The sequence below is a fragment of the Carassius carassius genome, chromosome 16, assembly GCF_963082965.1.
Source record: "Carassius carassius chromosome 16, fCarCar2.1, whole genome shotgun sequence".
Taxonomy (NCBI): Eukaryota; Metazoa; Chordata; class Actinopteri; order Cypriniformes; family Cyprinidae; genus Carassius; species Carassius carassius.
Window position 1 is genome coordinate 13,745,947 of NC_081770.1, and position 12,155 is coordinate 13,758,101.

A 12,155-nucleotide genomic window follows, 5' to 3' on the forward strand; every position below is an offset into this window, starting at 1 on the left:
TGTAACATACTTAAAAACCACTAGAAAATTTACAGTGAGTTAATTTTAAAAAGTGGGATACAGTCTATGCTTCAAAAATTAAAAGACCTTTACACAAAGGCTATTACTGCATGCTATTATTATTAAACAGTCATATATATATATATATATATATATATATATATATATATATATATATATATATATATATATATATATATATATATATACAGTAGGTGGCCAGTCTATCTGGGCCTTACCGCCGTGGCGGTAACTGTAATTCAATCGCGTGTTGAAATCATTCGCGAAACTACCGCCAGGTGGCGCAAAGGGACGGATTGCGAAATGAATGTAATTATAAAATGAGATATCAGTAAGTAAAACAACAATAACATTATAATATAACATTGTAACATTTAAAAAAAAGAACATAATTTTTTTTACAATTTGTTAATTTTTTAAATGTATGATAGTCTTAGGCTACAGTCTACTAAACAAAAATTAAAAGAAGACCTTTACACAAAGTACAAAGCACAAAGTGCTGTCAATCGATTAAAAACTTTAACTAGATTAATCACACATTTTTCTGTGATTAATCGCAAATAATCGCAATAAAAAAAGAAATGTTTTTGTACGTTTTTAATATATTTTTTAATGTAATAATTTCACAGTTAATCAAATTAATGTAGAAACAACATAAAGACAGTATATTTTAAATACTTGTTTAAATGACATCTTTTTATGAATGAAGGCCAGTATTACTGATATTAATACAGCTACTGATTTTTTTTTTTTTTTTACATTTATTATTAGGCTTCAAAAATATAACAGTTTTTAATTTAAGTAAACTTAAAACAATGCTAACATAAACCCATAATAAATGTCATGTTTTCTCCTGCCCTTCCTGTCTTAACAGTTAGGAAATATACAGAAATTTAATAAAGTTATCAAAGTTATATGCAGTCTGCACTGCATAGACTATAAATTAAATAGTTAATCCTTATAAAGCCACAAAAGTTATTTAGTCAAGAGCAGCGAGTCATTTTCTCTGTTCCCTTTGTTCTTTAACTTTACTGACAGGAAGCTTTATTGGCTGCTGTCCCTTTAAGAGCAGACAGACACGCGGATCTCACCGTTTATATACTGTCTATGGATCTCGCCTCATTCTCTCACAACTCTTTTTGTTCATTTTAGACTTTATATAAATCATTTAAGATTGCTCTTATGAGGATAATCGACAAAACTGGCACTTTGGGATGTTTATTGTTAGTTCAAGCGCTTAAGAGAACTGAATTCTGGTGCCCTGTCTATGCATTGTGTGTGTGTGTGTGTGTGTGTGTGTATGTGTGTATGTGTCACGTAAGGGCATTCACAAACAGCGCATTCTCTTTTGTCTTGCCGCGCTTGAAATGTTTTTAAACCATTTAAATGAATAAGAGCGTGATCATATAATGTAAAGCTAGCCAACGGATGGCAGAAAATACGGATGCTGCGTTAATTGCGTTAAATATTTGACACGTTAAACCAGACAAACATTAATCGCATGCGTTAACGCGTTAACGTTGACAGCACTAATATATATATATATATATATATATATATATATATATATATATATATATATATATTTATATGTATATATATATATATATATATATATGTATGTATATATATATATATATATATATATATATATATATATATATATATATATATATATATATATATATACATATATATATATATATATATATATATATAAGCTAAATGTTTTAATTTCATTTTCATTTCGATTCATTCTTGGTTTAAAAAAATCTTCAGGTTCCATATGCAGAGCGTAATGGGAATGGTCCAGCGTTTAGCAATAATTAGTATTAACTCTGTTATTATTCTTGATTTTTCAAACTACCAACACTTTGCATTTTTGAATTATGCCTTATGTGTGACCAAAAATTAAGTATTATTTGTTTCAGCTGTTTGATCGCTCTGGTGCTTCGCGCACATATTCACTGGAAACAGCAGTCGTTCACCAGACATTTGGCGTGAGCACTTTGACATATTGTTAATTATGATTTTTTTTTCATCGATACTGAAACGCACACAGCCTATTTACCTCATGAATAATAGTTAAGCTTCAAATGGGCAACATCACGAATATGGAAACGTTTGGATTTCTCCCGATTGAGAGCCCAAGTTTACCTTATGCTTAGCTTTAAATTATTATTATTATTTTTATTTATTACTAAGCCTATATTATTATATACTGCAATTATATTTATCCATTAGAATTATATATTTTTAATAATTGTTTTGTTCTGATAAATTTGTTAAATTTAAAGGATTTGTTGTAAAATATTTTCTTATAGCCTATTTTTTTCCTCTCACAAACTCAGATTTATTTTTTAGCGTGTTTAAAAAAAACATGCAGCAAACAAAATCGCTGTGGACGATTTAAAAATGTTTGATATAAAGCAGTGGTTCTCAACCCGCGGCCCGTCACAAATTCAAATGCGGCCCGCACCACATGCTGAATTAAAAAAAAAACTTTATCAGTTTGTAAAATTATTTTTTTAACATCAATAAAAAAAAATGCTACTAATGAAATATACGCTAATGTTTTTATGTGATTTTTTTTTCTTCATATATTATTTTCAGACATGAGCAGACCTACCGGCATAAGCATTTAACGAACACATACAAGCGCGTACTTTGGCAGAATTCAATTCAAATAGTCATCAACAGCCATTAGGTAAATTGCCTTTAAGGTAAAATTGCGCATCAGAATGGACACATTTGTTTTTTAAGGGAGAAAAAAAGGAAATTCAAAAAATGCCAGCGAATGAACATGTACAAACTGTGAATAGTTGCAGTATCAGTATGGAGAAGTGCTGGATTTTCGTTTTTTTTTGTCGCGCAACTCACTTGAAGAAGTTCAGGCAAATAGAAACACCATACACTACGTAGCAATCCTTAATTGAAGAAATGTGGCAAAACATCTACTGAGAGAACCTCATATTATTAAATTCAAAATTGCTTTCCATATTTGGATCAAAATAGGCTACATTTGTGAACGCACATTTTCTGAAATGTTGCGCGTCAGGTCATGCAAGCCTGCATCTTAAAGCCTCTGTCAAACTTTCTGCGTCCGCGAGTCCGCTATGGACCGCTAGGTAGGCGTGACGTAAAAATCGTCATTGGAGAGTGTGTGCCGAGGCTCTGAGCAGACGACCGCGCGGACAGGTCCGCGTGGTCAGTAGGCTTCAAAAGCAAAATTGCACATGTGCAGGCAGAGTGAAGAAGCTCGTTGCTACTCAAACCTGTGCAATCCGTCAGTAAAAGAATATAAAGACAGTCAGATGTGCAATAATTCTGGGCAATTGCAGAGCGGACCATCAGCCTGCGCATTCAGAAGTATAAATTGAAGAAGTCTGCGTCCGCGCTGGCCGTGTCTGCGTCCGGATTGCTCATGTGGAAAGTATAACACAGGCGTTACAATCGCAACTTCTTTGTGCTGTTACTCCTTTCAAGCTGAATCTCACAAAATTGGTCAGCTCCCGACAGCATCAGGTGTTTTATTTATGTGCAGTAGAATTGTTTATTTCAATGAATGTAATAGATTATATATCATAATAGTTAGGCTACAAAATTATAAATCAGGTTGGTTTGTATTGCTGACGTAATATGTAAATTAAATGCGACTTGCACTTAGACCATAGTGCGGCCCGCTGGAAAAAAAGGTTGAGAACCACTAGGTTGCTGTCCGATTTTATACAGGAATTGTTCATTTTAAAAAAATCGAATTATCATAATAATTTAGAACTTTTTTTTACTTATAAACTCCTTGAGAATTTAAAGTTAGTTTAATAGTAGCCTATTTAAATTTAAAAAAAAAAAGGTTTTAATTGCTTAAATTATTTTTATTAATTAATAATATGTTATCATGCTTATTCTTGTAAAAGATACGTGTTTATTCTTTAAGAAAAAAAAGGGAAAAAATAAGGGACAATCCGAATATTTGTTTTGCTTTACATATTTTTGTAGGCTACAATTATTAAAATAATAATAATAATAATAAAATAATGTCATTAAAAAATACCATTGGCCTGAGTAATTTTGACCATTATAGAATTGTGACTTTAAAGATTAGTCATTTAGGTGGTAAAAATACTGTGAAATTACAACCCGAATTCCGGAAAAGTTGGGACGTTTTTTACATTTTAATAAAATTAAAACTAAAAGACTTTCAAATCACATGAGCCAATATTTTATTCACAATAGAACATAGATAACATAGCAAATGCTTAAACTGAGAAAGTTTACAATTTTATGCACAAAATGAGCTCATTTCAATTTTGATTTCTGCTACAGGTTTCAAAATAGTTGGGACGGGGCATGTTTACCATGGTGTAGCATCTCCTTTTCTTTTCAAAACAGTTTGAAGACATCTGGGCATTGAGTTTTGCTGTTGGAATTTGGTCCCATTCTTGCCTTGTATAGATTTCCAGCTGCTGAAGAGTTCGTGGTCGTCTTTGACGTATTTTTCGTTTAATGATGCCCCAAATGTTCTCTATAGGTGAAAGATCTGGACTGCAGGCAGGCCAGGTTAGCACCCGGACTCTTCTACGACGAAGCCATGCTGTTGTTATAGCTGCAGTATGTGGTTTTGCATTGTCCTGCTGAAATAAACAAGGCCTTCCCTGAAATAGACGTTGTTTGGAGGGAAGCATATGTTGCTCTAAAACCTTTATATACCTTTCAGCATTCACAGAGCCTTCCAAAACATGCAAGCTGCCCATACCGTATGCACTTATGCACCCCCATACCATCAGAGATGCTGGCTTTTGAACTGAACGCTGATAACATGCTGGAAGGTCTCCCTCCTCTTTAGCCCGGAGGACACGGCGTCCGTGATTTCCAACAAGAATGTCAAATTTGGACTCGTCTGACCATAAAACACTATTCCACTTTGAAATAGTCCATTTTAAATGAGCCTTGGCCCACAGGACACGACGGCGCTTCTGGACCATGTTCACATATGGCTTCCTTTTTGCATGATAGAGCTTTAGTTGGCATCTGCTGATGGCACGGCGGATTGTGTTTACCGACGGTGGTTTCTGAAAGTATTCCTGGGCCCATTTAGTAATGTCATTGACACAATCATGCCGATGAGTGATGCAGTGTCGTCTGAGAGCCCGAAGACCACGGGCATCCAATAAAGGTCTCCGGCCTTGTCCCTTACACACAGAGATTTCTCCAGTTTCTCTGAATCTTTTGATGATGTTATGCACTGTAGATGATGAGATTTGCAAAGCCTTTGCAATTTGACATTGAGGAACATTGTTTTAGTTTTCCACAATTTTTTTTACGCAGTCTTTCACAGGATTGGAGAGCCTCTGCCCATCTTTACTTCGGAGAGACAAAGCTTTTCTAGCTAATCATGTTACAGACCTGATATCAATTAACTTAATTAATCACTAGATGTTCTCCCAGCTGAATCTTTTCAAAACTGCTTGCTTTTTTTGTTTTTGCCATTTGTTGCCCCCGTGCCAACTTTTTTGAGACCTGTAGCAGGCATTAAATTTTAAATGAGCTAATTAAGTGGATAAAAGTGTAAAATTTCTCAGTTTGAACATTTGCTACGTTATCTATGTTCTATTGAGAATAAAATATTGGCTCATGTGATTCGAAATTCCTTTAGTTTTCATTTTATTAAAATTTAAAAAACGTCCCAACTTTTCCGGAATTCGGGTTGTAATAATGGCATGGATTTTAGAGCATAACAACTGAAGGTTTTTGAAACATTAGCCAATAAAGCAATTATTTTTAAACAACAAAACTTAAAGTTGTGAACTAAAATATTATTTCAACCATACAGCATGTGAATAAATAAAATGCATAACGTTTCTGGTGTTTGGATTTGTACTTCAATATAATGAGCTCCTAGTTTAAGAATAGCCCTAGACTGGTTCTCTCTCTCTCTCTCTCTCTCTCTCTCTCTCTTTAACAGCATTAGCTCAGTGAAATACGTCTTCCTTCCGTTAGAATGAATGTTTTCCTGCCTTGCTAAATGTTGGGCTCATGATCAATAAGTTGTATTCTCCTTAATCTGATTCAGTAAAGTAAAACCGCAGACAGTGAAGCCTCGGAGTCCCGAGCGCTGTGAGGCGGGAACAGAGGATTCCGCTTGGTCTTAAAGCCTTCCTCAACATCCACGATCACAAATAACAATGATTTTCGTAAAATAATGATTAATTATTAATTGATAATTTGTTATCATTATGGTCTTGTGAAAATAATAATATGGGCTGCGAGAAAATTATGAATACAAAGAGTAGTGCTGCTGAGTGCAGGCATGTTTCAGCCCAGTAACACACCGTTCCTCAGAGCCAAAACACAGACCGAATTCTGTTCAGCTGGAGGGGGTTGGGTTTTGGCTAGTTATGCATGGCTTGTGGGGGTCGAGATAAAGGTGTGAATTGCTCTTTCATATGGACAGTGTCTTATGAGTCTTTCACTTGCTGAACCGGTTTATATAGGACTGTTGTTTTGGTTATATTCACAGTGCTGGCTCTCTCCGACGAGAGAAATGCAACATTCACATATTTCACAATTCGTTTTCGTTTAAAAACATTTCAAGCTTTCTGTAGATATATTTTTAATGTATGTGAGACACCACTATATTATGTTAATTAAAAAAATATACATTCATTATCATGTAAAAATTAAGTGATGAGACGGCGCCTCCCTGTCATTAATGCACATTAATAATTTTTGCACAAACACTTGAATATGAGCTTCGTGGTTTTCACCCACTCCAAGAGCGCTCCATCAAGAGAGCCTACAATTCATGCCAACAGCCATATAACTTCATATTCAGCAAGAATTCATGTTAAACATATTTAGCTTGATCAGAAGGTTACAATGACTACAAGAGTCGAGCGGGATGTTAAGAGTTTGTCTGTTTCTTTTACTGGTTATTTTCGGGTTAAAACATGATTTAAACAGATTCACACTCAATCGCTTTTGCAATAATGCGTTCAAACAAATGTAATCTTACAGTGCTACTACATTATCAGCATGCTATCTGATTTTGAAATCTTGAAGAAGTTAATCGATCTGTTTAGATAAAATAACTGACAAAGATGTTATTTTCATCACAAACAAAATTTTCACAGCAGAAACCAGCAATTAAAGATGTAATGCTTACACCTTTACATGTTATTAGTTTGGCATGTGATATAGGGAAAAAAGTTTACACATAGCTTAAGCCACTTTCAAACTCTCCTGTTATTTTTTTAATTATTATTATTATTATTATTTTATATGCTATGTTATGAACATAACATTTCAAACATACTGAAATCCTTTATTCACGGAGTGAAGGCGGAGCGTGTTTCTGGTATCAGTGCGCGTGGAGGGGAAGTTGTTACTGCTCATAGACTCTGCTGCGAGTGAGAGAGACGTTTCACCTGACGAAACGAAGACGACCACGCGAACACAAGCACAGCACATCCGCCAAAAATCAACCTACAGCAATGCTCGTTCATCGAGACGCCAAGCTTTACTTTTGTAGGTCGCATGGCAGTAAATAATTCGATAATATGACCATGCAGTCAATACAGATATTTAATAAAAACATTAAAACAAGCAGGGCTGTAAAATAAAATAATAAAAAACGCACACCAGATCTACACCGGACACAAGTGGAACGATCCAACAAAAGACAGCAGAACCCAGTGATGGATACACTGGACACGATCCCCATCAGTGAACTGATGCTCGTTCTGTTTATGATGAAATGTTCTGACACTGTGTTCAGATGATTTGACACTATAGTGTGATGTCATCAAGTTTAGACACACTTTTCGCTGTGGGGCACAGATGACAACTTTCGCGTCCAGTGTTGTTTTATTAAAGGAAAAAATATATTTATATTTAAAATATAAATTAAAATATAGGCATGATATATTAAAATATTTACATTTTGCATATTAATCCATGTAGCCTACCCCCCTAAAATAGGCTACCACTTTTAACGCTCCGATGCAAAGTAAAGCACAATTTCTTTTGAATAATATAATGCATAATTAATATAATATAAATAATACTGCACACCTTTTAAATGTGTCAAATCTAAAATATGGTTTAATACCATGTAGCTTAGAAAATATAAGCACAGACTCGGGCACAGGCTTGACATTTATCCTGCTTGAATTCGTTCTAAGAAATGCACATAACTTCATAAATACCAAACTTTCATCTGTGAATATTAAATATATTAAATATTTAAACTATAGTGTTTTTCTTTCATTTTCCATGACTGAAGCAGTCAAATGTAACACATCAGTGAGGCAAAACTGACGTCTATTTGCGAAAATGTGCTTTGATGCGCTTGTTTGATAACTTGTGGTTAAAGCGCCACTCAGCGGTCAAAGGCTGCAAATGCATTTTATACTGCCGCCGCTGCGGTACGTACGGCAGTAAAACAGGGCGTTTGCGATGTCTACTTAGTGTATATATATATATATATATATATATATATATATATATATATATATATATATATATATATACACACACACACTAGGGAAACACCGGTTGACTGGCCATAAATTGGAACCGGACGTTTTTTGATTAAAATACACGATCGACAATCGGCCGGTTTTCGGTCTTTTTTTGGCCAATTTTTCCGGAAGTGCGCCTGCGTGCACAGACTACATTGTAATAATTCGCTATCATGTCATTTGTGTGGAAGTATTTCGAAATCTGTGCGCAGGACATGTGCAGCCGTACAGCACTGGAAGTGCAAAGCTACATGCCTGAGGCACAGATAGCAAGAAGTGAACAGCCGTTGGTGTACTGACGCACAAATAAGAGCCCCTTTTCACTGCATGAGCGTACCTGTCCATGCCCTGCACAAGCGTAGACAGTGAAGGGATGTTCAGCTCAACTTCTCGTCTCGTTGTTGGATGAGAAACGAAACAGTCTAACTTGTGACAAGGCTGAAATGTACTTTTTTTTTGTAAAGTAGAACTTGCATACACGTTTGAAAAGCCAGAAGTAAAAGTTCTGTATAGGATGATTATTTTTATTTTACCTTAAAATTACATTGACTTAATTGATTTAAAAATCACCTGCTGTAGTACACCGAAAGAAAGTGTCTCATTCATCCAATTAAAAATGTTTAGGGTAATGATTCACATCTATATTTTTTTACTTGAGCCAGTAGTTATTTATTTTTCATTGGCTCAAGTAAAAAAATATAGATGTAAATCATTACCCTACTGTTTTTTTTATTGGCTGAATGAAACCCTTTTTTCAGTGCATCTTTGTTTTGTTCGCACTAAACATTATTTGATTTAACAGTTTGGAATAATTTATTTATATAGCATACTTTTATTTAGTTTCACTAGTAAAGACTTTTTTAAAATTTAAAACAAAAATTAAAGACTAAAACAAATACTGAATGCTGATTAAGAAACATCGTATTGAATGTGTGTTGACTGTGTTGTTTGGATTGCAGAACTATGCAGTTGATGTTCTCATTTAAGGCCAGTTCTATGTAGTTTCAACCCAATTCAAAAACAAAAGATATATGCTGATATCTGTACCATCTGTTTGTATTGAATGTAGGCTACTTTCATCGGCCATGAAAAATCATGATCGGTGCATCACTAAAATGCACAGATTAAAAGGTAAATGATTTCATTTCAGTTCGTTCAGGCTCCATATGCAGAGTGAAATGAGAATGTTCCAGCATTTATAAATAATTCTTATTAACTCTGCTGTTATTCTTGATCATTCTTTACGTTTTTCTTGAATTATGCCTTTACTGTGTGACCAAAAATTTAGTATTTTCTGTTTAAGCTATTTGATCATGCTGAAGCCTCACACGCACATATTCATTGCCACAGCCGTTCACAGTGCCATTCGGCATGAGCAGCTGTCCACTTTGGCATATTTTTTGCTCATTATGATTTTTTTCCTGTCGATACTGAAACGCATGTGAACTACAAAGCCTATTTTACCTAATGAATAATAGTTTAGCTTCAATAAGGGCAACATCACGAATATGGAAACATTTGGATTTGTCCCGAATAAAAGAGGTAAACCCAACCTTATCTTATGTTTTACTTTAAATTATTATTATTTTTGTTGTTTATTTTTTACTGCAATTATATTTATCCATTAGAATTATATTGATAAATGTTGAGAATTTACTTTTTCGAACTCCTCCTAGACCGTTAATCGTAGTCTAGACCGATTATCACCAAATTTGATGCGGATCATCTTCAGACCCCACTGGCCAAAAGTTATGCATTTCGTGTCGATATACGAAATGGTTCTTATTTAGTGCATCAAAGAATTTGCTGGAAGGATGCCAAAATGCATTTGAGGCTGTATCTCATTAACATATTTGCACCAAATAACATATTTGACATATTTGCACCAAACTTTGTATGTGTCATTGTCACCTCACACTGACCCTACCATATCAATTTGGTAACAATGCCACCTATTGGTCAAGAGTAATAAACCAATCATTAACCATTAATATTTGCACATAAAAATGCTAATAACTTTTTATTGCATTAGCCAAATACAATAAAACTGGTCTCAAAATATTCCCTGGCTTATGCTGACAACATAGATACCAAATATTCCAGAGTAAGCTGAACTTCCTGTCCGCCATTTAGATTTTTGTTGAAAACCTACTTTTTCGAACTCCTCATCAACCGTTGGTATGATTTTCACCAAAATTGAATCATATGATCTTCAGACAGTGCTGATAAAATGTTATGGATTTTGTGTCGATAGACAAAACCGTTTTAGCATACCATCGCGATGAATTTGAGGCATGATGACAAAATGACCCTTCAGGCTGTATCTCTGCAATGCTTTAGCATATTGACACCAAACTTTTTGTGTGCAATTGTCATCTCACACAGAACACACCAAAATGATTTGATTACAGTGCCAGCTGTTGGTCAAAAGTGATAAGACATTTAATCATATTACTGGTGGTTGTATTTACGATTGGTTTTTCATCCATTTCAATTACAATCATCCTAAAATTGCTTTAATTGCTCACTGTTGCATTTGGTGTGATCCTCTATGCCATGCTTAGCTCCTCAATTTGCCGGTGGACTGCTTGGCCCCGTCATTGCTGCTTGCAGCTATATTTTTAATTCTTGTTCTGTTCTAAAAGTTAAATTTAAGGATTTGTTGATACAAGATACAAGTTCATTTAGGCTATTTAATATGCACTGTGACATTTTCACCTGTTTCAACTTATAAATTCCTTGAGATTTTAAAGTCAGTTTAATAGTATTGAGATTCAAGTTAAATCTAGTATAAAAAAAAAAAAACTGAAGGTCTATGAAACGTCAGTCAATAAAGCATTTATTTAAACAATGGCAATTAAAGTTTTAAACTAAAACATTATTTTAACCATATAGCCTGTAAATGAATAAAAATGCATACCTTTCAATGAAAGAACACTTAACCCTTTGACGCGTACGATCACACCGGTGTGATCAGTCTTGGCTGGTCCCTGAAGCGTATGATCACACCGGTGTGATTAGAACTTTCAGTGCGTCACGTCATCAACTGCTGAATTTAAATCCACTTTCGCACTTTGACTTTCGCTTGTCATATTATCACAAATATTCTGTGTTTTCAAACATATAATGCTTATTTTAGGTATCAGATATTTAAATACACATAAGTACTAGAAAAAACATACATTTACAGTTTGTAAAATACATGCTGATGTCTATGGAAACGTCAATAATGACCCTTACAAATATAATCAGACAGCATGTTTTTATTGATATCATATACAGATTTTGTAGGTAACTATAAAGTTTACTCTGCCCTTCTCCGAGTTTACCGGAGACCTACTTCAACGTGTTTCGGGAGGAGAGGATAAATGTTCGTGTTGTAAATCCCACAGCTCGGATTCGGCGTGAACTAACATGTACGGCGCCCATCACTCGGTATAGATCAACTAACACGGTTGATATATAAGTGTTTTAAACTTCCAAATATATTTACTTGCACATATTTCAGAATTGGAATATCAGATATATCATAATATAGTAAGCATGTTTGTGAATATTTGGAATAAAACGAAATATAAAACGAAATAAAAGCGATCCATGTGTCATACAGAT

General features: G+C 34.3%; 1 protein-coding gene across 1 annotated transcript in view; it reads left to right on the forward strand.

Annotated features, from left to right (window-relative positions):
- The window catches only part of LOC132159554 (uncharacterized), a 1,375,546-nt gene that overhangs the window by 1,264,877 nt on the left and 98,514 nt on the right, over positions 1 to 12,155 (forward strand). The gene's annotated exons all lie outside the window — the stretch shown is intronic.